This window comes from Eriocheir sinensis, chromosome 48, assembly GCF_024679095.1.
Source record: "Eriocheir sinensis breed Jianghai 21 chromosome 48, ASM2467909v1, whole genome shotgun sequence".
Lineage (NCBI taxonomy): Eukaryota > Metazoa > Arthropoda > Malacostraca > Decapoda > Varunidae > Eriocheir > Eriocheir sinensis.
Genome location: NC_066556.1, coordinates 8,906,405 through 8,931,404, shown reverse-complemented (window position 1 = coordinate 8,931,404; position 25,000 = coordinate 8,906,405). Strand labels below are relative to the sequence as shown.

Here is a 25,000-nt window from a genome sequence, read left to right as displayed (position 1 = left end):
AGGCGAGGCTGCGTGGGGGGAAGGGAGGGAGGGACAAGTGGAGGGAGGGATGAATGGAGGGACAGGTGAAGGGAGATGAATGGAGGGACAGAAGGAGGGATGAATGGAGGGATGGAGGGAAGCTATATGGGAGGAAAACTGGGGGTTGTCTATATAATGTACTGATGTTTTATGTTGATGTCAGAAATAACGTATTAGACATACAAAGAGGAATGACTACTACTACTACTGCTGCTACTACTTCTACTACTACTACTACTGCTACTACTCCTGCTCCTCCTCCTCCTCCTCCTCTTCCTACTACTACTGCTACTACTACTACTACTACTACTACTACTACTTCTACCACTACTGCTACTACTCCTGCTACTCCTCCCTCTCTCTCTCTCTCTCTCTCTCTCTCTCTCTCTCTCTCTTCTCTCCTCCTCTCTCTGTCTCTCTCTCTCTCTCTCTCTCTCTCTCTCTCTCTCTCTCTCTCTCTCTCTCTCTCTCTCTCTCTCTCTCTCTCTCTCTCTCTCTCTCTCTCTCTTTCACAATATCGGCTATGAGGTTCCTCTTTACCATGTCCAATTAATAGGCGATTCACGGCTCAGGTAGAAGAAAACAACATTAATGAGACTCACCTGAGAGGCCGCACCTGTGCCACACCTCATTAGCACCTGGGAGGGAGGAGGAGGAGGAGGAGGAGGGGGCGTGGCTATTAATATATCAAGATCTCGTTTTGGTTACTGAACAAATTTTTACTTATTCTTTTTTCAGTCTTAATTTTTTTCTTCAGTTTTCGTAAATTTCCATCATGGCCTGACCTCCATTTCTTGTTTTACTTCGTGCCTTAAGAAGCTAATGGATTTATCGCTCCTGTAACCGCTTATTTTCCTCGGCCTGGCGTCTGAAGGTAACCGGTTAGAAATGATACGCTAAGGTTAGGGGCCGTATTCCTTAACACATCGGTGCCCAAGTACACACATTTCACAAGGCTTTCGTAGGAGTCTGGGGCATTTTCGAGACCGGTTTATTTATTTTTTCCTTTTTGTTTCCCTCCCTCCTCTTTGCATCTCCATCTTTTTCTTCTTCCTCTCCTTTTTCATTTTTCTTCTTCTCGTTTCTTCTCCTCCTCCTCTTTCTTTCTCCTCCTTCTCCTCCTCTTCCTCCTCCTCCTTTTTTTCCTCTTCCTCTTTCTTTTCCTCTTTTCTCTTGTTGTTCGTATTCTTCTTCTTCTTCCTCTTCTTCTTATTCTTCTTTCTACTTCTTCCTTCCTCTTTCTTTTCCTTTTTTTCTCTTGTTGTTCGTATTCTTCTCCGTCTTCTTCTTTCTCTTCTTCTTCTTCTTCTTTCTACTTCTTCCTTCCTCTTTCTTTTCATTTTTTTCTCTTGTTGTTCGTATTCTTCTCCTTCTTCTTCTTCTTCTTCTTCTTCATATTCTTCTTTCTACTTCTTCCTTTTCTTTTTGTGGTAGTTTGAACCTTCCTCTGTAAACCTCGAACCTAAAATAGCACTCATTACAACCCGATTGATCTCCTTTCTGGCATTTCCGAAGCTAGTTTAATGACCCTGATAGTAGTTTGAACCTTCCTCTGTAAACCTCGAACCTAAAATAGCACATTAGAACCCGATTGATCTCCTTTCTGGCACTTCCGAAGCTAGTTTAATGATCCTGATAGTAGTTTAAACCTTCCTCTGTAAACCTCGAACCTAAAATAGCACTCATTAGAACCCGACTGATCTCCTTTTTGTCCTTTGGTAACTATTGATATCAGAGGAGGAAGTGTTTAAATATACCAACCAGTCTTTAGTATCAGTTTTATATATGTTACAACAATAAGGAACGTGTTTTTTTGACGCTTTTATCATTATTATCATTGTTTATTGTTTACTTGAGGTAGTTTTATATATGTCAGAAAAAAATGGAACGTGTATTATCGGTTTTTATTATTTGTATTTTTCTTCTATGTTTATGTTAAGCAGTTTTATGCATGATACAAAATAAGGAGCGTGTTATATCGATGTTTTTTTTTTATTATTTGCATTTTCTTCTATTTTTATGCTAGGTAGTTTTATGTTGTCACTAAAATAAGAAACATGTTATATCGATGTTTCAGTTTTAATTTTTCGTCTATATTTCTGTTAGTCAGTTTTACATAATACACAATAAGGCAAGTGTTTTATCAATGTATTTATTATTTTCACATCTTCTATTGTCTATGTGTCAGGTTTTGGACGGTGAGCATTTCAGTGAATAAGTAATTTTACATCATATCCTAACACTAATCAGTTCTTTGGATGGTGAGCATATCAGAGGGTTAATTTAAAACTTCTTACTACGTCAAGGGCAAATGCGACGGAAATGAGCACTGAGGCCACGCGCAGCTATAGTGTATCCTCCCAACTTTACTATTACTGTCCTTCTCACAACCCAGCATCTTCACGGGTCTCCCAACTTTACTATTTCTACCCTTCCCACAACCCAGCATCTTCAGGGGACTCACAACTTTGCTATTTCTACCCTTCCCACAACCCAGCATCTTCAGGGGACTCACAACTTTGCTATTTCTACCCTTCCCACAACCCAGCATCTTCAGGGGACTCACAACTTTGCTATTTCTACCCTTCCCACAACCCAGCATCTTCACGGGACTCACAACTTTACTATTCCTATCCTTCCCACAACCCAGCATCTTGACGGGACTAGTTTCCATATTCGTAAACGTATCGGGCTCCCATAACGACTATTTTCCAAGGCCACAGAGAAGAATAACCGGGTTCTCATGGTGGTTTTCCCGTTCAGGATGCAGAAGTCGGGTAAAACTATCACTGGGATCCCAAAGCAGTCCTAATCTAACTTAACCTAACCTAACCTAACCTAACTTAACCTAACCTAACCTAACCTAATCTAACCTAACCTTACCTAACCAAACCTAACCTAATCTAACCTTACCTAACCTAACTTAACCTAACCTAACCTAACCATACCTAATCTAACCTAATCTAACCTAACCTAACCTAACCTAACCTAACCTAACCTTACCTAACCTAACCTAACCTAACCTAACCTAACCTAACTATTTTCAAAGGCCGAAGAGGGGATCAATCGTGTTCTAATGAGTGTTTTTTTTAGGTTCACGGTACAGAAGAAGGGCCAAACTACAACCAAGGTCTTAAAACTACTCCTGGAAATGCACACAACTCCTACGAAAGCCTTGCCAAATATGTGAACTTGGAAGGCGAAATGTTTTAAAATACGACCCCATATGTTGTTTTCATCGTCTGCTTGTTACTTATCTAAATGGGGCGCGAACTGTGGCCTGAACTTTTATCTAGCGACTTGCAGTTACTCAATCAACGAAGCAATGTGTCAGGCAGGTTCATGAGCTCAACCGGTCAGCAAAGGTTCTATCAATCAACCACTTAGTTAATCAGATCAGTTAGTTATGATGTCAGTTAGTCAGCATGTTTGCCAGCCAGAGTTCAGAGTCATATAGCAAGTTTAAGTCAGTCAGTTCAGTCAGCTCGTCAGTTAGTCAGCCAATAGGTCAGTCAGTTATGCAGTCACTTAGTCAGCGTGTTTGCCAGTCAGAGTTCAGAGTCATATAACAGTTTTAAGTCAGTCAGTTCAGTCAGTTCGTCAGTAAGTCAGTAAAGGGTTCCAGCTGTCAGTCATTCAGTCAGCCAATAGGTCAGTAAGTTATGATGTCAGTTAGTCAGCATGTTTGCCAGCCAGAGTTCAAAGAGTCTTATAAGAGTTTTCAGTCAGTCAATTCAGTCAGCTCGTCAGTTAGTCAGCCAATAGGTCAGTCAGTTATGCAGTTAGTTAGTCAGCGTGTTTGACAGTCAGAATCCAGAGAGTCATATAACAGTTTTAAGTCAGTCAGTTCAGTCAGCTCGTCAGTAAGTCAGCAAAGGGTTCCAGCAGTCAGCTAGTCAGTCAGTTATACAGTTAGTTAGTCAGCGTGTTTGACAGTCAGAGTTCAGAGTCATAACAGTTTTTAAGTCAGTCAGTTCAGTCAGTTCTTTCAGTAAGTCAGCAAGAGGTTTAGTGGTTTAGTCAGCAAGTCACCCGTTAAGAGGAACCTGTTGGTCTTGGGCGGGGCTCTTCTCTTCCTCCTCTTCCTCTTCTTCTTCCTTCTCCGTTTCCTTCTTTTCTTTTCTTTATTCTATTTACATTTTTTTCTTCCTTTTCTCTTTGTTTTTTTGTTTTATTCTTGTTCTTGATTTTATTATGATCGTGTTTTTCTTGTTTTTTTTTTCGTGTTCTGTTTCTTGTTCTTGTTTTTCTTGTTTTTATTCTTGTTCCTGTTCTTGTTCCTGTTCTTGTTCTTATTCTTCTTCATATTCATCTATCTTTTTCTCATATTCTTTCTTCTTCTTCTTGTTCTTGTTCTTGTTGTTGTTGTTGTTGTTGTTGTTCTTCTTCTTCTTATTATTATTATATCTCCTTTTCTCCTTCTCCTCCTCCTCCTCCTCCTTCTCCTCTCTTCCACTCCCGGATCTTCGTGGGTGGAGTGGTCCGTTCAGAGGTGATGCTTACTATATATATACAGATCTACCTGGCGGGGTGGCTGTGTTCACCTGTGCGCGGACCTGTGTTACCTGCCCTACCTGTGTGTACCTACCTGTGTATTCCTAGCTTCGTTACTTGAACACGCATATCAGTATTCCGTAAAACATCTTCATGACTGTAACTTAAATATTTTCATCTCAGTGTTCTTTTACATATATTACCTGTAGTACCTTTGTCTGTCTTACCTGTTCGTTTTGTGATTAGAATGTGTTAGCTATTGTCAGTTACCTGTTCTTATATTATTTTATCTGATTTGCTTACAGAATTACCTGCTATTTTTTTGGGGGGGGGGGGGGTGGGGAGAGAGGATGTTTGTGTGTTCGTATGTCCGTACTGTATGTGTGTCTGTCTGTATGTATGTAGCGTCAAGTAAAAGAGGAAGATTGAAAGTTGTATAAATATAGATTAATATTGATGGTGTATTTTGGTTCTGTCTATGAATTTGTCTGTCTGTCTGTCTGTCTGTCTGCCTGTCTGCCTGTCTTTATCTCTCTGTCTCTCTCTCTCTCTCTCTCTCTCTCTCTCTCTCTCTCTCTCTCTCTCTCTCTCTCTCTCTCTCTCTCTCTCTCTCTCTCTCTCCTCAATATTACGTCTCTGCACCTTCACAGGCCCCCCCCCTCCCTCCCTCCCTCCGTCCCCTCTCAACCCCCCCCCTCTTCTCCCTCCGCCCCTCCCTCCGTCCCTCCCACCTGTTGAGATGACCCCGTGTGTCCAGGTATGTGAGTCCCACCCTACCTCCCACTACCGTTCACTCCGATGTCTGTGTCGTGGTGGTGGTGGTGGTGGTTGTTGTGACGCAATAGTGCCCAGTATATAATGACCCTCACCCCTACTACTACTACTTCTACCACTACTACTACTTCTACTACTACTACTACTACCACTACTACTACTACTACTACTACTACTACTACTACTACTACTGTTACTACCCCTCCCACTTCTCTCCCTTTCCTCCTCCTTCTCCAATCTCTTCTCTCCTATCACTGTGACCTTGAGGGAGTGTCCAGAAAATGCCCCTTCCCTTCTTCCCCCTTCCCTCCTCCCTCTTCCCCTTCTCCCATTCTCCCCGGTCACCCTTCTCTTCTCTTTTTTTCTCTTCTCTTCTCCCTTTTTCGTCCATGTCTTTCTCCTCTTTCTCCTCCTCTCCTTGGTTTCGTGTCTCCATGCTTGCTTTTCTCACTGCAATCTTTCTCTCTCCCTTTCCTTTTTCGCCTCCTCCTCCTCCTCCTCCTCCTCCTTGCAGCTTCTGCTTCTCCTCCTCCATCTTTCTTCCTTTGTTTCTGCTTTTATCAACTCTCTCCTTTTTAGTCTTATAATTTTGTCATTTCTCCTTTCTTATTTTCTTGTTCTTTCTTTTCTTAACCACACACACACACACACACACACACACACACACACACACACACACACACATTTGCAGTGACATGACAACCCACCCTTACCCAGCGAGAGAGAGAGAGAGAGAGAGAGAGAGAGAGAGAGAGAGAGAGAGAGAGAGAGAGAGAGAGAGAGATTGGCCCTCTCTCTCCAGCCAACCCATGACCGTGTAACTTAATATGAAAAGCAATACTTCATCGTGATGGAATTTCATTGAGAAAATTACTCGAGAGGGGAGTTAAAGGGATGAAAGTAGTAGTAGATATAGTAGTAGTAGTAGTAGTAGTAGTAGTAGTAAGGTAGTTTATAGTATTTTTTTCTATTTTACTTGCAAAATCAAAAGAATAAAAGAAAAAAACAAAACGAGAGAGAGAGAGAGAGAGAGAGAGAGAGAGAACATTATCCCTCGCATTAGCTATTCTTGCAACATCTAAGTCAACATAGTAAATATACACTCTATATATACCTGACCGCTCTGATTACCAAGCATGCAGGTGTGTGTGTGTGTGTGTGTGTGTGTGTGTGTGTGTGTGTGTGTGTGTGAACGAAGGTAAATCAACGTGTTTGGAAATAATAATACTTGCTTGGCGTAAACGACACGCGTTGAAGGGTAAACAGGTGGACTTGAGGCCAAATAACAGAGGCTTGGCGAAGGTGATGGAGGTGGAGGCTTATGCGGTAGGCTAGCTAGGGTGAATAATAGAGGGGTCTGGGGTGAATAAATAAAGGGGTGTCGGGTGAATATCTCAGTGGTGAATATATTGTGAATTTAATCGTGAGGAAATCAATGGGCTACAGGTTAAGTTAGGTTAGGTTAGGTTGGGGTTAGGTTAGTTTACTGTAGGCGAGGTTAGGTTAATGTGGAATAATTATAATCAATGGATGTCTGGTGCATATAATCAAGGAGTGTTCGGTGTATAAATCAATAGTGAATAAATAGTGAGTAAATGATGAGCTTGGTGAGTGAATCAATGGGCTTTAAATAATGTTAGGTTATGCTTTGTTAGGTTAGGGTTCGGTTAGGTTAACCCTTTCCATACGGTGACGCCGACGTCTGCGTCACCGTATTGAATATATCGCCCCCAAGCTGAAAAAATCTTGCCCTCATACGACAAACTCACCCTTCTATTAATCTTTTTGTTCATTGTGTTCTTGTTTAAGTAAGATATTTTTTTTTTACATTAAAGGAAACAACTTGAGGGCAAAAAAAAAAAAAAGGAAGGTATAAATATCTAATGAAAAAAACTGTTGTAAAATTGTCTTGTGATTCCTAATTTTATTTTACAGGAAAGGAATACAGGTAAAAACAATTAAGGTGTGTGTGTGTGTGTGTGTGTGTGTGTGTGTGTGTGTGTGTGTGTGTGTGTGTGTGTGTGTTGGCCCATTCCCCTCATAGCTGAAGTAATGGCGTGTGTGATTGGGTGGGAGGAATGAAAATGGGTCAGAGGTGTGTGTGCGTGCGTGCGTGTGTGTGTGTGTGTGTGTGTGTGTGTAAATCATAAATACCACTTAAGAAAGAAAAAAAACATGCCACGTGAAATTTTGAGCCATAACACATAAATAAGACACACAACTACAAAAAAATAAATCAACAAACAAATAAATCTTTCCACGCATTACAGTAGTTGTCCGCGTCATTATATTTTTTGTGTCTCCTTCCTGGTTGCGTTATTTTACCTTTTTTTTCTTTCTGTCATTATCGTTCTCCCGCGTCACGCAAGCACACGTCATAGTCACCTCGCTGTTGCTGCATTGTGTGTGTGTGTGTGTGTGTGTGTGTGTGTGTGTGTGTGTTATGATGAGTGAAGAAGATTCGCTCCATTGTCATCGTACAAATCAACACTGCCTTGCCTTTCCGCCACGTCTTGCATCGTCATCATCATCATCATCATCATCATAAATCACTGTTATCATCCCTTGCGTCACTGAAAAGGAAGAGAAAAAGGGAAGGAAATAAAAATGAATATACATAACAGTAGAAAACGGAGAATATAAATCAAGAAAATAAAACAGAAAATAAAACTGAGACTGTATGAAAAAGATTTGCCAGAGCATTACTTAATATCATTCGCTCGTTGGGTCACTAATAAGAGAATGAAGTAATAATAAGAGGAGGAGGAAAGAAGTTAATGAAAGGAAGGGTAAGAAAAAAGGAAAATAGAAGATTCGTTAAAAAAACCCCAGGGTAATTACGTTTTCGGAATAGGAAAAGCAGAATGAGAATGAGAAGGAGGAGGAGGTTGAGGAGGAGGAGGAGGAAACATGGAAAAATGGACGTGCAGGCAGCAGAAAGCCTGTTGGCTCATTACACAAACGAGGCAAACAAATTGACAAGATAATGAGAATAAGAACGAGGAGGAGAATAATGATAATAATAAGACGAATAAAAGTAATAAGAGGTAGAAGAAGAAAATAACGCACAAGACCGCTCTGCCTCACGGACCGAGTCAAAACAATCCACAATTTGATAAAAATAAACTGAAGAAACGAAGAAAAGAAAACAATCCTATACAAACAACAAAAATAACAAGACGAAAAAGAAGAAAATATCCGAACACACAAAGACTGACTATATTTACGCTATTTAAAAAATGTTTGAGAAGAAAAGATGAATTAATAAAATAACAAAAGATGAAATAGAAGAACCCTAAATCCCAAACACTTGAGATAAAGATATAAAAATAAAATAAAATGATAATAAGATAACAAAAGGAGACGAATAGCAGAAGAAAAAATCAAATGCACCAAGACTGACTATTATTTACGTTCTTATTAAGATGAAAAAGTAAAGACCCGATGAAGACGGAGATAAACAGAAGAAAGCATAATAAATAACAAAAGAAAATAACAATAAGATAATAAAAAAGAAGAAAACTCAAGAATAACACAAAAAAATAAAACGAAAAAATAACCAGAATACTCTAAAACCGATAATATTTAAGTTATTTCAGAAGTGTTTGACGTGAGCAGTGAAGAGCTGAGAAAGATAAAGATGAACAGAAAAGAAGAAATATAACAACAAAATAACATGGTGCACTTTTTTTTTCTTCTGCAATTCGTCCTCTTTTGTTATTTAATTATTTCTTTCATTTCTTATCTTTACGAAATGTTTGATGTGAAGAGTGAAAAAACAATAAAGATAGAGGTAGAAGAGGAGAAAATAACTACAAACAAGAGAAGAAGAAGGAAAAAATCAGAATACTCTACAACGGAATATATTTAAGCTATTTATGAGGTGTTAGACGTGAGAAGTGGGGAGTCAATACAGAAAGAAGAGTATACTAAGTAACAAAAGAAGAACATAACAGTAACATAACATAAAAGGAAAAACAAAAATGAAATCCCAAACAGCAAAACCAACGCTATTCGTAAAGTATTTGCCGTGAGAGTGGAAAACCAATAAAGATAAAGATAAAAGAAGAGAGAACCGCCCCAGCAACATTAGAAGAAAAACAACCATAATACTTAAAAAACGGATTAAATTTGAAGTGTTTGACGTGCGAAGCGAATAGCCGATAAACAGATGAACAGAAGAAGAGAAAACAGTAATATAAAACAAGAAGAAAATAACAATAAAATTAAAAGCGAAGAAGAAAAATCCGAACATATCACCAAGACAAAGCTTATTCACGAAGCGTTTGACGTGCGAAGCGAAGAGCCGCCTTATTATTGCCAACCGCTCGCGAGGTCAGAGAGAAGACACGCCGGGGATGGAGACGGACCAATGCCTCCAACGTCACGAGGCGGCCTCCAGCGTCCACACGAGGCTTCGATGTCTTGACCAGCGGGACGAGGCCGGGGAAATATGGACGAGGAAGAGATGGATAGATAGATAGATAGATAGATAGATAGATAGATAGATTGAAATTATTAAGGTCAGTATTATAAGACACATTTGCTTCACACATCAGCTATTTCTAAAGGTCAAAGAGGGGGTCAGTCGGGTTCTGATGAGTGTTTCTTGAGGTTCACGGTACAGAAGAAGGGTCACACTACCACCAGGGTCATAAAACTACTCCTGGAAATGCCCACAACTCCTACGAAAGCCTTGTCAAATAGGTGTTCTTTGAAATGTCTTGTAATACGACCGTTAAATGTCAGCTGGAAAAATAATAATCTGTCTATTATATCTATTTAAAAGGAATGAGAGGCTTGCTTGGTGGTTGTCTACGTCTGATTTAGTCTGTTTGTATGGCTATCTGTGTGGTTGAATGTCTGACTGGCTGGTTAAGGAGCTGTCTGTATATCTGTATGTCTGTGGCTATGTGACTTGACTGAAGAGCTTTCTGTATGTCTGTGTGGCTGGATGACTGGGTGACTAACTGGCTGGCTGGCTGACTGGGCCTTTCTGTATTTTTGAATGTCTATGTCTGACTGAGTGGCAAGCTTTGACTGACTGGCTGGCTAAGCTTTCTGTATGTCTGTATGTCTGTGAGGGTGACTGAGTGATTAAGAAACTTTTTGTATGTCTATGTCTGACTGAATGGCTGTGGGACTTTCTGTATGTCTGTTTCTGAATGGTTAAGTGGCTTTCTGTATGTCTGTTTCTGGATGACTAAGTGGCTTTCTGTATGTCTGTATGTCTGTTTCTGGATGGATAAGTGGCTTTCTGTATGTCTGTATGTCTGTTTCTGGATGGCTAAGTGGCTTTCTCTATGTCTGTATGTCTGTTCCTGGATGGCTTAGTGGCTTTCTGTTTGTCTATATGTCTGTTTCTGGATGGATAAGTGGCTTTCTGTATGTCTGTATGTCTGGCAAGCCTCATGTCGTGATGGCCATGTTCAGTTTTTACGTGGGCAGAAATGATAAGGTCAGGGCTTGTGGGCATGGTCAGGTGGGGTCAGGGGGGGTCGGGGGGGGGGTTGAGGGGATGGGGGTGATTGATGAGCTCTGAGGGGGGTAAAGAGGTGAGGGTGAAGGTGAGGGTTAGGGCGTGGAGGTGCTGGGTGATGTATGGGTGACCGTGATTGTGGTGGTGGTGGTGGTGGTGGTGGTGATGGTGATGGTGGTGAGAGTGTTTTGGTTTTGATATTTCGCTTGATTTCTTGTTTTGGTTTTGATATTTCGCTTGATTTCTTGTTTTGGTTCTGATGTTTCGCTTGATTTTTTGTTTTATATTCCTGTTAGACGAAATATGAATGAAATGTCTTGTTCTCTCTCTCTCTCTCTCTCTCTCTCTCTCTCTCTCTCTCTCTCTCTCTCTCTCTCTCTCTCTCTCTCTCTCTCTCTCTCTCTCTCTCTCTCTCTCTTTTATTCAAACATAATATTTCTGTACAAAAAGGAGGCTCAACATTACACTTTTTAGGTTTAACTCTCTCTCTCTCTCTCTCTCTCTCTCTCTCTCTCTCTCTCTCTCTCTCTCTCTCTCTCTCTCTCTCTCTCTCTCTCTCTCTCTCTCTCTCTCTCTCTCTCTCTCTCTCTCTCTCTCTCTCTCTCTCTCTCTCTTAGGTCACATCCGCAATATTGCATCACCGCCTTTCTCTACTTTTTCTTTTTTTCTATTACGTTATATCATCGACTTGATTACTTGCTTCCTTCCTTCCTGCCTCGCCTCCTCCCTTTCTCTCTCCCCCCTCCCTCTCCCCCCTCCTCCTCCTCTTCCTCCACCTTCTCCTTTCCCGCCCCCTTCCCGTCCTCCTTTCCATCCCTTTCTCTCTTCTTCATTGTTTCATTGTTTAAGACTGGGTAGCTTCCTTTCGTCTTGTTTGTTTGTTTGTTTATTTTTGTAGGTGGTGTTTGTGTTTGTTTTTCAGTGCTTGTGTTTTCATGTTTGTGTTATTGTATTTGTTTTATTATCTCTCTCTCTCTCTCTCTCTCTCTCTCTCTCTCTCTCTCTCTCTCTCTCTCTCTGTCATTGTTTCCTCGCCATAATCTTTCTTTAATTACGTACTTTTTCATTTTATCATGTGTGCATCTCCATTATCATTACGTAACACACACACACACAAACACACACACACACACACACACACACACACACACACACACACAAATTTTCAAGCGAGCGGAAGGCGTAATGTAACTTGTATCTCTCTCTCTCTCTCTCTCTCTCTCTCTCTCTCTCTCTCTCTCTCTCTCTCTCTCTCTCTCTCTCTCTCTCTCTCTCTCTTAATTCACCTGTTTAAATGTTCATATTTTCCAGGCACTCGTTTCCTCCTTTCTCTCTCCCACGCCCTCTCCCCTTTCCTCCTCTTCCGGTGCCAAGGGCGAGAGAGAGAGAGAGAGAGAGAGAGAAGTTCACACTGTCTTCATTTTAGATATCTCTCTCTCTCTCTCTCTCTCTCTCTCTCTCTCTCTCTCTCTCTCTCTCTCTCTCTCTCTCTCTCTCTCTCATGCATATTCGTTAATCTTCCCACTCTGTTTCATCACCATCTTTCCTCCTCCTCCTCCTCCTCCTCCTCCTCCTCCTCCTCCTCCTCCTCCTCCTCCTTCTTCTCCTCTTTTCCTCTTTCCACTTAACCTCGATTTTTAAAAAGTTGCAAAAGGATGAAGAAATGTTAGCAAAAAGATAAGAAGCGAAGGATAAGCAAGAGAAAGGGAAGAGAGAGAGAGAGAGAGAGAGAGAGAGAGAGAGAGAGAGAGAGAGAGAGAGGGGAGAATTGTGTAAGCCGTGTTAATTAATCTCCCAACATCACCGCCTCTCATATCACACTCTCCCCTCTCCCCTCCTCCTCCTCCTCCTCCTCCTCCACCTCTTCCTCCTCCATTCATACCTCGTACCCTCAAGTGTATATTTGTACGTTTAAATAAATAAAGGAAAAAAAGGTGGCCTGTTATAATTAAAAATACAGTTACTTAACGTTTTATTTTATTATGATTTATTTGTGAGCTATTCCTCTTTTAATTTTTCTTTATTTTTTTACCTCTCTCTCTCTCTCTCTCTCTCTCTCTCTCTCTCTCTCTCTCTCTCTCTCTCTCTCTCTCTCTCTCTCTCTCTCTCTCTCTCTCTCCCCTCCATACCGTAGTTTTCCCCTCAACGTCTCCCCTTCCCCTCCCTTTCTTCCACTGCCTTCCCTTTCTGTTCCCCTTTTCTCTCCCTTCCCCCTGTTATCTCTTTGCTCCCTCACTCCCCTCATCACTCCCTCCCTCCCCCTCAGTCCCCTCCTTCCCCTCACTCTCCCCTCAAATCACACAAACACGGAAGGTTTACACTTACAGGGATTTCATCAAGACAACAAAGTATGGTTAGTTTTCCCTCCCACGCCCGTACCTTCAACCTTTCTGCCCCTCTCTCTCTTCGTTACCCTTCCCTTCATTTATCTTATTTTCCCTTACATTCACTTCTCCTCCCGTTCCTTTTTTACCCTTTTTCTTTCTTTTATATTTTTCCTTCCCCATTTTCCTTCCCTACTCTTTTATGTCCATCCCTTTCTTCTCGTTCCCTTGTCTTCCCTCCCTTCGCTTCCCTTCTCTTCTCTCTGTTTCCTTCTCTTCATACTTTTCTCTTTTATTTCCTCTTCTTTTATCACCTTACACTCCCTTTTCTTTCTTCCCATCTCTTCCCTTCTCTTACTTTCCCTTCCCTTCCCTTCCCTTCTCTTCCTTTCCCTTCCCTTCCCTTTTCTTTTCTTCCCTTCCCTTCCCTTCCCTTCCTTTCCCATCCATTCCAGTCGATTCTCTCCCCTCCCCCTTCCCACCCATCTTTTCTTCATCCCTTCCCTTTCTCCTTCAAAAATTGCTGTGGATGAAAAACAAAAACTCTCATACATTCTCCTCCTCTCTCTTCCTCTTCCTCTTTCCCGTCTCTTGTGTATCCTTCACCTTTCCTCCTCTTTTTTTTCCCTTCTGTTTCCTAATATAGACAGATGGGGAAATATATAAATGGGTGAGGAAATAATACAGACAGGAACAAGACGTGTGAAAAAGATGGACAGGTCGTGACACAGATGACAGAAAAAGAGAAACAAGAAGAGAAGATAGAGATAGATAGTTAGGCAGAAAGAAAAATGGTAGAAAAAGTGAAACATGACGAGGCGGATAGATAAATTGATGAGTTCCAGATTGATAAATGAAGATAGAGACAAATAGGCGAGTAGCTAGCTAGATAGACGGTAGGAGGAAGGAAGATGTGAAGTTTCCAGTTCAGATTTTGAGTATACCCGGAAACTGCGTTCATCATGTTTCTTAAAGGTCCCTCTAAGCGAATTAATGAGAAAAATCATCACTCTCGCAAAGCATTTCATAATATATATCAACGCATTTGTGATCAGTTAATGCATCATCTATTTTGGGGGGTTTATATCATGGCAAAAATGTGGCCCTTCGCTGGTACACGGTAAAGCCACAAATTTGGCCCATCGCTGCTACCCGGCTAAGAATAGACCGAGGATGTTTAGTGTAGAAGAAGGTGACAGCTGAGTGTTGTCGAAAAATAGAGGTGTTTGGAAGGTTTTGTGGAGTTGATAGATGGAGAAATTGAGTTTTTGAGGCATTGAAGGACAGATATAGACAAAGTGGAAAGCCATCATCATTATCATTATCATCATCATCATCATCATCAGTTGTTATTAGTGTGCTGCAGGATTAAATGTCTTTCCCTACGTTTTCCACCGCTGTGACTGATGTTAAGTGTACTCCATCCTGCTCCCGCAAATACTCTCCAATTTCATCTCTCCACTTTACTCTGGCTTCATATTCATTGCCTGGGTTTCCGCTCTGTTACTTAGGTCTTTCATCTGCTATCAACTCTATGTATGCAATGACCTGTCCAAGTCCACTTCTCATCCTCATACTTCATTGCAATATCTTTAGTCTTTCATAATTACTAGACATAAAGTAATAGCGACATATATGAATAGTTAGATCGAATAATGAAGGTAATAATTAAACCTCTCTTTCGGCCACCTCTTCGGATTCTTTACGGGAGCAGCGAGTAGCGGGCTTTTTTTTTTATTGTTGTTTCCTTATTTTGTGTGTCCTTGTGCTGTCTCCTTTTCTGAAAAAAAAAAACCAGACAAGGACGTCAAGGATATAAATTAGAGTCCATTTTTTATTCCTGTTATTATTAGAATATCTTCCGTTTTTATTATTACAAGACAAATATAATGATAGACTAATATATGAATAGTTAGATCAGTTGATGAAATAAGTGGTTAATTCAAGAGACAGATATAAATTGATAAGTGGTAGGAAGATAAAATGACATGGAGATATAAATTCTTCATTGTAAAATCTTTAGTGTCTGATAATTACTAGACAGATAAACTAATAGAGACATATATGAATAGTTTGATCGAATAATGAAGGTAATAATTAAACAGACATGGACGTAGAGGATATAAATTAGAGTCCATTTTTATTCCTGTTATTAGAATATCTTCCGTTTTTGTTATTACAAGACAAATATAATGATAGACTAATATATGAATAGTTAGATCAGTTGATGAAATAAGTGGTTAATTCAAGAGACAGATATAAATTGATAAGTGCTTGGAAGATAAAATGACATAGAGATATAAATTCATAGCTGGTGGGATAGATTAAAAGTAAGTATAGATAGCACACCTGTTCGCTGACCTCTCACCCGGCTCCCCCGCGTCCGTTACACCTGTTTTTAATTGGTTACACTTGAGGAGGCTTAGGGGTGTTTATCCTTGGCACGTGGGGCTTGTTAGAGAGAGAGAGAGAGAGAGAGAGAGAGAGAGAGAGAGAGAGAGAGAGAGAGAGTGTATATCCATCCTAGCGAAATAAAAGTGAAACGAAAAGATAAAAAAAATATATAAAGGATTAATTTCATGTATATTTCAGCTTCTTTTTCTTCTTCATTTACTTCTTCTTTTTCTTCTTTTTCTACTTTTCTTTTTATTTTTTCTTAAATTTTCTTCTTCTTCTTCTTCTTCTTCTTCTTCTTCTTCTTCTTCTTCTTCTTCTTCTTTTTCTCTCTCTCTCTCTCTCTCTCTCTCTCTCTCTCTCTCTCTCTCTCTCTCTCTCTCTCTCTCTCTCTCTCTCTCTCTCTCTCTCTCTCTCTCTCTCTCTCTCTCTCTCTCTCTCTCTCTCTCTCACGGAAACACAAAATAACCCACATTTATCCTCAACAAAATCCTGTTTCATATCCGCATGACTGAATAAAGGGAGGGAGGGAGGGAGGGAGAGGAGGATGGGAAGGGAGGGAAAGGAAGGAGATAATGGGAGTGAAGGAGGGGGAGGGAGGGAGAGGAAAGAAGGATGGGAAGGGAGGGAGACAAAGGGAGATGAGAGGAGGTTGTGAAAGGAGGGAGAGAAATGGAAAATAGAGGAAGAGGGAAGGGAGAGAAAGGGAGAGAAGAGGAGGGAGATAATGGGAAAGAAGAAGAGGCTTGGAAAAGAAGGAAAGTAAGGGATAAAAGAGGAAGATGGGAAGGGGAGGAAAAGAAAGAGAAAAGAGAGGAAGAGGGGAAGGGCTGGAGAGAAAGGGAGAGGAAGAGGCAATGGAGGGAAAAAGAGTTGGAGGAGAGATCTCAAGGGTGGGGCCAAAGCGGTTTCCTCCCAAGGCCTCTGAGCACATTAGTTAATAGGTCCCACTTGTACGTAACACACACACACACACACACACACACACACACACACACACACACACACACACACACACACACACACACACACACACAGATGGATAAATAGACAGGAAGAGAAAAAAAGATGGAATGACAATAAGAAGGACAGGTATAAATTCAGGTATAAAGGAATGCATTAAGGAAGAAATCACACACACACACACACGAACACACACACATGAATAGGCAAAGACAAGAATAGATAGACAGACAGACAGACGGACGGACGGACAAATAGACAGGTAAACAGTAAAGAGGAAGAAGTAAAATAATGACAGGTATAGAGATTTAGGTACAAAGAAAAGAATAAAAGAGGAAAATCACATACACACGCAGGCACACACATACACACGCACGCACACTCAGAAAAGAAGCGGAGATAAGCGTAATTCTTTTTTTGCTTCTTTTTTTATATATAATGGAAGTAATGTTGTAGTGATTACGTTCGTTCCGTGTGGCAAACTTGTTCGCCCAATTTCATGGCTGGATGGCGAGTGAAATGAAAACGAGAGTGGATAATTATGTACATGAACTGTTCTGTGGAATGCCATTACTTACTGCTACTACTACTACTACTACTACTCCTGCTAATACTACTACTACTATTACTACTACTAATACTACTACTACTACTACTACTACTACTACTACTACTACTACTACTACTACTACTACTACTACTACTACTACTACTACTACTACTACTACTTCTATTACTACTACTACTACTACTACTACTACTACTACTACTACTACTACTACTACTACTTTAAAGGTCTAATGAAGGGAAGTTATTTGCCTTCACTATTATTATTGTATTTCTCTCTCTCTCTCTCTCTCTCTCTCTCTCTCTCTCTCTCTCTCTCTCTCTCTCTCTCTCTCTCTCTCTCTCTCTCTCTCTCCCTCCCCTCTTTTTCTCTTTCTTTTATCATTTTTTTTCGTTAAATATATCTACTAGTATTTATTTTCGTTCTTGTTTTTTTCTTACTTCTGTTAACCATATTTTCTCCCTCCTTGTCTGTCTATCTATCTATCTATTTATCTACCTATCCATGTACATATCTACCTACCTACATACTACATGCCTATCTATCTATCTATCTATCCAACTATCTCTCTATCTATCTATCTATCTATCCATTTATCTATCCACCTATCATTACGAAGGCACGCGCGCAATCTCTCCCAACGAAGGTGTTTCCCCGTCACTTTCCCGCCCATTCCGTCACCTTTGCCCCCGCCCCCGTGATCAGGACTAATTGGGACGCGTTGTTGCTTAAGCGTCAGAACGGTGCTAATGTAGAAGAATTACGGCGCCGCGCACTTTCATTTGTTTGGATTCCTCATTGTACTTATGTTATTATTACTTAGACTTTTATTATTATTTTTTTTTTTTACCAAGCACTATTATTCTTCACGTTACATATTTTTAGGAAGGGTTTTGGTATTGTCCGGTACTTTTTTTCATGTGTTAAGACGCCCAGCACAGTCATTTGTTTTGATTCTTTATATTGTGTTTATTTTTATTAATGAGGTTTTGTTTCTTTATTTTCCGGGAAGGGTTTGCTTTGGTCGTTTTTTATTGTTTATATTTGTTTTTCTTTTCTTTTTTAAATTTTCGGGAAGGGTTTTCAGTCTTTCTTTTTTCTTTTTATTTCGTGTCTTTCTTTTGTGATGTTTGTTGGTTCGGTGATTATTTTTTTCTTTGTGTCTGTTAATGGTTATTCGTGTGTGTTTAGTTTTATGTCAATGTTTGTTTTGGTGCGTGATTTATATTGATACATTTTTATTATTTTATTCCTTCTATTTTTTTTACGTGTTTTGATGTATTTAAATTGTTTCTGCCGTGACTGGTTGGTGCGTTTGTCATTTTTTTTATTTTTTTATATCAGTATTTTTTCGGTGCGATTTTCATATTTCCTTTTTTATCATTTTATTCCTTTTATGCTTCTTTTTTTTTTACTTTTATTGATACGTTTATATTTTTTTCTGACGTGACTTGTTTGTGAATTATTGTATTTTTTCTCACTTTTATTAATATTACCCTTTTTTGTCTTTTTTTTTGGCACGTGTTTAATTTTTGTCTTATCATTTCGTTCGTGTTTCGTTCGTGTTTGCGTTAATATTTTTTTTTCTGACGTGACTGGTTTGTGAATTATTGTTTTTTCCTCACTTCTTAATTTTACTTTTTTTTCCTCTCTTTTTGGCACGTGTTTAAATTTTTGTCTTATCATGTCGTTCGTGTTTCGTTCGTGTTTGCGTTAATATTTTTTTTCTGGCGTGACTGGATTGTGGATTATTGTTTTATTTTCACTTTTCTTATTTTTTTCTCATTTTTTGGGCACCTGTTTCATATTAGTTTCATCATTTTGTTCCAGTTATGTTTCTATTGTTGTACATATGTTGTATATATTGTCTGTTCTGGAGCAGCAAGTAGCGGGCCTTTTTTTTTTTTTTTTTTTTTTCATTACGCCCTTGAACTGTCTCCGTAGCTGTAAAAAAAAAAAAATGTGTTTCTGTGTTAATATTGTTTCTGGCGTGATTAGTTTGTCTGTGTTTGTCATCCTGCATCCGTGTTTGTTATCTGTTCTACTTTTTGTTATTATCTAATGTCAATACTCTCTCTCTCTCTCTCTCTCTCTCTCTCTCTCTCTCCTCCGTTTTATTTATCATTTTCTTTCGTTAAAAATATTCTATCTTTTCTTTCTTGTTTGTTTGCCACTGTTACGTTCTCATTTATTTTTGTTATTTTTTATATATATTTTTTTGTAATTTGTGGTGTTTTTTTCCTTCCTGTTTTAAGCTTGCGTGGTTGCGTTCACCTTGTTTGGATATTGATCTTTTTTTTTATGGACACTTGTTTGTATTTACCACTGTGTTACGCTCCTATTCACTGTCATGTTACTTTTTTTTTGTATTTGGTGGTATTTTTTTCTTCTTTCGGTTAAAAGCGTGTGTGGTTTCGTTCACCTCTGTTTGGATATTATTTCTTTTATTTTCACCACTTGTTTGTATTTTCCACTGTCCTACGCTCCTATTCATTTTCATGTTTTACTTTTTTTTGTTTTTATTTGGTGGTATCTTTTTCTTTCTTCCGGCTAAAATCTTGCCTGGTTTCGTTCACCTCTGTTTGGATATTATTTCTTTTCTTTTCACCACTTGTTTGTATTTTCCACTGTCCTACGCTCCTATTCATTTTCATGTTTTACTTTTTTGTTTGTATTTGGTAGCATTTTTTTCTTTCTTCCGGTTAAAAGCTTGCGTGGTTCCGTTGACCTCTGGATATTGATTATTTTATTGTCATCCCTTGTTTGGATTTGCCACCTTTTCCTCCCTTTCCCAACTTTCTTCCCTCCCTCCCTCCCTCCCTTCCTTACCTTTCCTCCCTCTTCCTTCCTCGCCCCGTGTTACGTTTCAATAATTTCCTGTGTTTTTGTTTCGTTGACTTCTACGTTTCCTGCTGCGGCGTTTATATTTCTTGCGCCTCTGCTATATCGTAAAGTGAATAATGCTACTTGCTTATCGTTGCGTCATACTCGTTTTTTATATAACTATGTATTCGTTCACACTTGTTACGGTTATTTTTTTTTTGTCGCGTTCATAAATGATATCTGGTTCCTTATACACGCATTTCGATCACTTATTAGCTTTTCTTGTTGTTATTGTTGTTGTTGTTGTTCTTCTTCTTCTTCCTCTTCTTCTTCTTCTCCTGCTTCTTCTTCTTTTTCTTCTTCTTCCTCTTCTTCGTCTTCTGCTTCTTCTTTTTCTTCTTCTTCCTCTTCTTCTTCTTCTTCTTCTTCCTCTTCTTCTTCTTCTTCTTCTTCTTCTTCTTCTTCTTCTTCTTCTTCTTCTTCTTCTTCTTCTTCTTCTTTTTATTATTATCATCACTATTATTCTTTCTTAACTTCCTTATAATTATTTTCTCTCTTACAGTCACATTGTCTGATAATTTTTTCTACTTAATTTTGCCATTCATTTTCTTGACATTACATTATTTTTTTCGTTCTTCTTCATTTGTTTTTTTCTCCCATTCTTGCTGTTTACTAATGGTGTGTGTGTGTGTGTGTGTGTGTGTGTGTGTGTGTGTGTGTGTGTGTGTAAGCCTCTTCGGGGAATAGCTGAAGTTTTTTTTTTTTTTTCAATGGAAGATGAGTTTTGTATCATGACGGATTATCGCTTTCACTAATTAGCTGTTTAATTAGATTGCTGATTGATTTATTGAGTAATTAACCCTCTCTCTCTCTCTCTCTCTCTCTCTCTCTCTCTCTCTCTCTCTCTCTCTCTCATCCAACCACTCCTAGCTACACACACACACACACACACTCACACACACACCAACTTTTCCAGTCTCGTCAACGCTGTACGGACCGGTGGATTGACTGGTACTTGACTCGTAAATAGTGTGACGTTCTCGCCGTATATCCGGGTCACGAAGAGGAGAATATATCGTTTTACACGTTACTTTTCCTTTCTTTTTTCTTTCTTTGTCGTCGCTTTTTGGTTTCTCTTACTTATTCTCGTTATTGTTCTTGTTTTCTTGGTCTTATTCTTGTTCGTTTTTGTTCTTGTAGTAGTGGTAGTAGTAGTAGTAGTAGTAAAAGTAGTGGTAGTAGTGAGTGTTGGAGTATAAGTGAAAGTCTGAACAGGAAAGGAAGAGGAAGATAAGAAGTATGGAGCAGGAGGAGGAGGAGGAGGAGGAGGAGGAAGAATAATAATAAGAAAAAAAAGAAGGAGAAGATGAAGGAAGAGGAGATTATAAGACGAAAACAAGAGAAAAAAACATCTCGCTTAATGCCAGTGATGAAAACAACAATAGAAAGTAACAACAGCAGTTACAACAACAACAACAACACAATCACTCTCTCCTTATTCTTAGCTGGAATGATAGGCTACATCTCTCTCTCTCTCTCTCTCTCTCTCTCTCTCTCTCTCTCTCTCTCTCTCTCTCTCTCTCTCTCTCTCACTTTTAATCATGCGTCTGTAACAAGAGGAAAAAAAAGAGTAGTAGTAATAGGAGGAGGAGGAGGACGAGGAGGAGGAGGACGAGGAGGAGGAGGAGGAGGAGGAGGAGGAGGAGGAGGAGGAGGAGAAGGTGGAGGAGGGGTGGGGGAGTAGGAGAAGGTGAAGAAGGAGGAGAAAGTGAAGTTGTAGGAGAAAGAAGGAGAAGAAGGTGGAGGAGGAGGAGGATGAAGAGGAGAAGAAGCAAAAGAAGAAGGAAGAGTAAAAGGTGAAGGAGGAAAAGTTGAAGCAGGAGGAGAAACTGAAGAAGGAGGAGAAGCGAAAGGAGTAGGAGGAGGAGGAGGAGGAGGGGCGAGTGACCTTGGCCGAGTCGAGATGGCCCAGACGAACCATCAGAACGTGTCGCCTCACTCCCGGGATAACTAATGGTTTTCGTAATCTTAGAGGAGAGAGAGAGAGAGAGAGAGAGAGAGAGAGAGAGAGAGAGAGAATGCAAGGAGATGAAGAGAACTAGAGAAGAAAGGAAGATGAAAGAAAGAGGGAACTGAAGAAAAGAAGATAGTAGGGTAAAAATAAGCTTGTGAGGAAAGGATAAATAATAAAAGAGGTGGATGGAGGAAAGAATTGTATATGATGGAATTAGGGAGAGGAAGGAAGTAGGGAGAAAGAGGAAGGCAGGGAGAGTACAACAGGAAGAAAGAGAGACAGAGAGCGATAAAAAAAACAAGGAGGAACAGTAGAAGCATGAAGACAGGGAGAGAGAAGGAGAGAGGAAGGGAGAAGAGCTAAGGAGGAAGGAAAGAAAGGGAGAGGGATAGAGAAAGAAAGCCGTACAGGGAGGGAAGAATAGTAGATGGAGGTAGGTAAGGGGAGGAAAAGAGGGAGGGAGGGAGAAGAGGTAAGGAGGGAGGAAAGAAAGGGAGAGTGACAGAGAAAGAAAGCCGTATAGGGAGAGAAGAATAGTAGATGGGAATAGGTAAGGGGAGGAAAAGAGGGAGGGAGGGAGATGAGGGAGAGAAGGTGGAGGAGGAGGTAGAATGATGGACAGGTGGTTACAGGTCTTGCACGATAATGGATGGGGGAGGGAGAACAGGAGACAGAAGGTTCTATTTTCTCCCTTGCTTCTTCATCTGTATTTCTCTACGTCTTTCATCGCCTCCTTTTTCTTGTCCATTAGTTTGCAAGAAGTTATATTTATTGGTCTTTCTTTCCTTCTCTGCTTCTTCCATTCTTCGTTCCTCCCTTTATTTCCTTCTTTATTCTCTTCCTTCACTTCTTATTTCGCTTGTTTGTTTTTACTCGACATTTATAGCTTTCTCGATACAGTTCTTCTCTATTCCTTCATTTCTTCCTTCGTTCCTCCCTTCATTTCCTTCTTTATTCTCTTCCTTCACTTCCTATTTCGCTTGTTTGTTTGTTTTTACTCCACATTTATAGCTTTCTCGATACAGTTCTTTATTCCTTCCTTTCTTCCTTCGTTCCTCCCTCCCATTCTCCTTCCTTCATTCCTCTTTTCCTCTCTTCCTTCACTCCTTATCTATATTTTTCCTTCCTCACATTTATCATCTTCATCTTTCTCTATTCGCATATTCTTCTTTTTCGTCATCTTCTTATCATTGCTTAATTCCTTCCTTCCTTCCTTCACTCCTTTCCTCTCTTCCTTCACTCCTAACTTTGCCGACATAATTTTCCTCCTTCACCTTCGTTAACTCCTTCCTTATCTTCTATTGTCATCAAATTTTCTTCATCTCTGTCATCTCATTATTGCTTCCTTCCTTCCTTCCTTCCTTCACTCCTTTCCTCTCTTCCTTCACTCCTAACATAAATTTTCCTCCTTCCCCTTCATAAAATCCTTCTTCCTTATCTTCTATTCTATTGTCATATTTTTAACTTTTCGTCATCTCTGTCATCTCATTATTGCTTCCTTCCTTCCTTCTTTCGCTCCTTTCCTCTCTTCCTTCACTCCTTTACCTTTATAACCTCCTTCATCTTTCTTCTTCCTTCTCCCCCATTCTCATTTTCTTATTTTTTCTCCTTCGTTATCTTCGTGTCGTTGCTTCCTTCCTTCCACGACTTTATTCCTCTCTTCCTTCACTCCTAATATGGCCAGTAATTTTCCTTCCTTCTCTTCATACCTCCTCCCTCTTCTTCCCTTCCTTTTCATTCTCATTATTCTTAGCTTCTCTCCTCCTCCTCCTCCTCCTCCTCCTCCTCCTCCTCCTCCTCCGTCATCTTCCCATTATCTCTTCACTCCTCACCTCATGTTATCCTCCTCTCTCCATTACTCCCACAATTACCTCCTCCTCCTCTTCTTCCTCCTCCTTCTCCTCCTCCTCCTCCTCCTCCTTTTCCTCCTCCTCCTCAGGTAATGGTGCGTGATGCAAGACCCAGCGTGGAAAAAATGTTATCATAGAAGGTTATTAACAAAACAATGAGAAAGATTGCCTACGCTTTGCCAAGACCCCGGGGGAGAGAGAGAGAGAGAGAGAGAGAGAGAGAGAGAGAGAGAGAGAGAGAGAGAGAGAGAGAGAGAGAGAGAGAGAGAGAGAGAGAGAGAGAGAGAGAGAGAGAGAGAGAGAGAGAGAGAGAGGAGGACACTAACGAAAGACTGATAGAAGGAGAAAAGAGATAATACTAAAAAGAAGAAAAAAAAGAAGAGCAAAGGAAAGAAATTAAAATGACAAGAAATAAACGAAGGAAAGAACGAAAGAAGGAAGAAAGAAACGAATGAACGAAAGAAGAAAATGAATGAAGGAGGAGAAGAAGGAAGGAAACAAAGAAGAAAAGAAGAGAGGCATAATACAAAAAAAAAAAAAAACATACGAGAAGCCAAACAAAGAAACAACTAACAAAATAAACGAAGGAAATAAACGAAAGAAGAAAAGAAGTGGAGGGAAGAAGGAATGAAGGGAGGAAAACAAAAAAGAAAAAGAAACGGAGAGAGGGAATAGGATCTAGTAGGAATGCGACCTTGCAGCATCCTATTAAAGAGAAAGGACTGAAGGATATCGAAGAGGGGAATTTGGAAGGAATGTGGCAGAAAAAAATAATAAAGGAAGGAAGAAAGAAAAGAGAGAGAGAGAGAGAGAGAGAGAGAGAGAGAGAGAGAGTTAATCGAAGGTTAAAAAGGTGTCTGGCTAGAATACTTGGAAAATGAAGATTGACACTGTCTGATCTAGGAGGAGGAAGAGCAGGAGGAGGAGGAGGAGGAGGAGGCGAAGAAGAAGGAGGAGGAGGAGGAGGAGGAAAAAAACAATTATAAAAGCGAGGACAAGGAGATGGAAAAAAAGACGATAAGGAAAGAAGAGGAGGAGAAGAATGAGAAGGAGGAGGAGGAGGAAAAAAACAATTATAAAAGCGAGGACAAGGAGATAGAAAAAAAGACGATAAGGAAAGAAGAGGAGGAGAAGAATGAGAAGGAGGAGGAGGAGAAGGAAAAAAACAATTATAAAAGCGAGGACAAGGAGATGGAAAAAAAGACGATAAGGAAAGAAGAGGAGGAGAAGAAGAAGAAGAAGGAGGAGGAGGAGGAAAAAGACAATTATAAAAGCGAGGACAAGGAGATGGAAAAA

General features: G+C 39.9%; 1 protein-coding gene across 1 annotated transcript in view; it reads left to right on the top strand.

Moving 5' to 3' along the window:
* The window catches only part of LOC126981556 (phenoloxidase-activating factor 2-like), a 94,678-nt gene that overhangs the window by 487 nt on the left and 69,191 nt on the right, over nucleotides 1–25,000 (top strand). The window lies entirely within an intron of this gene.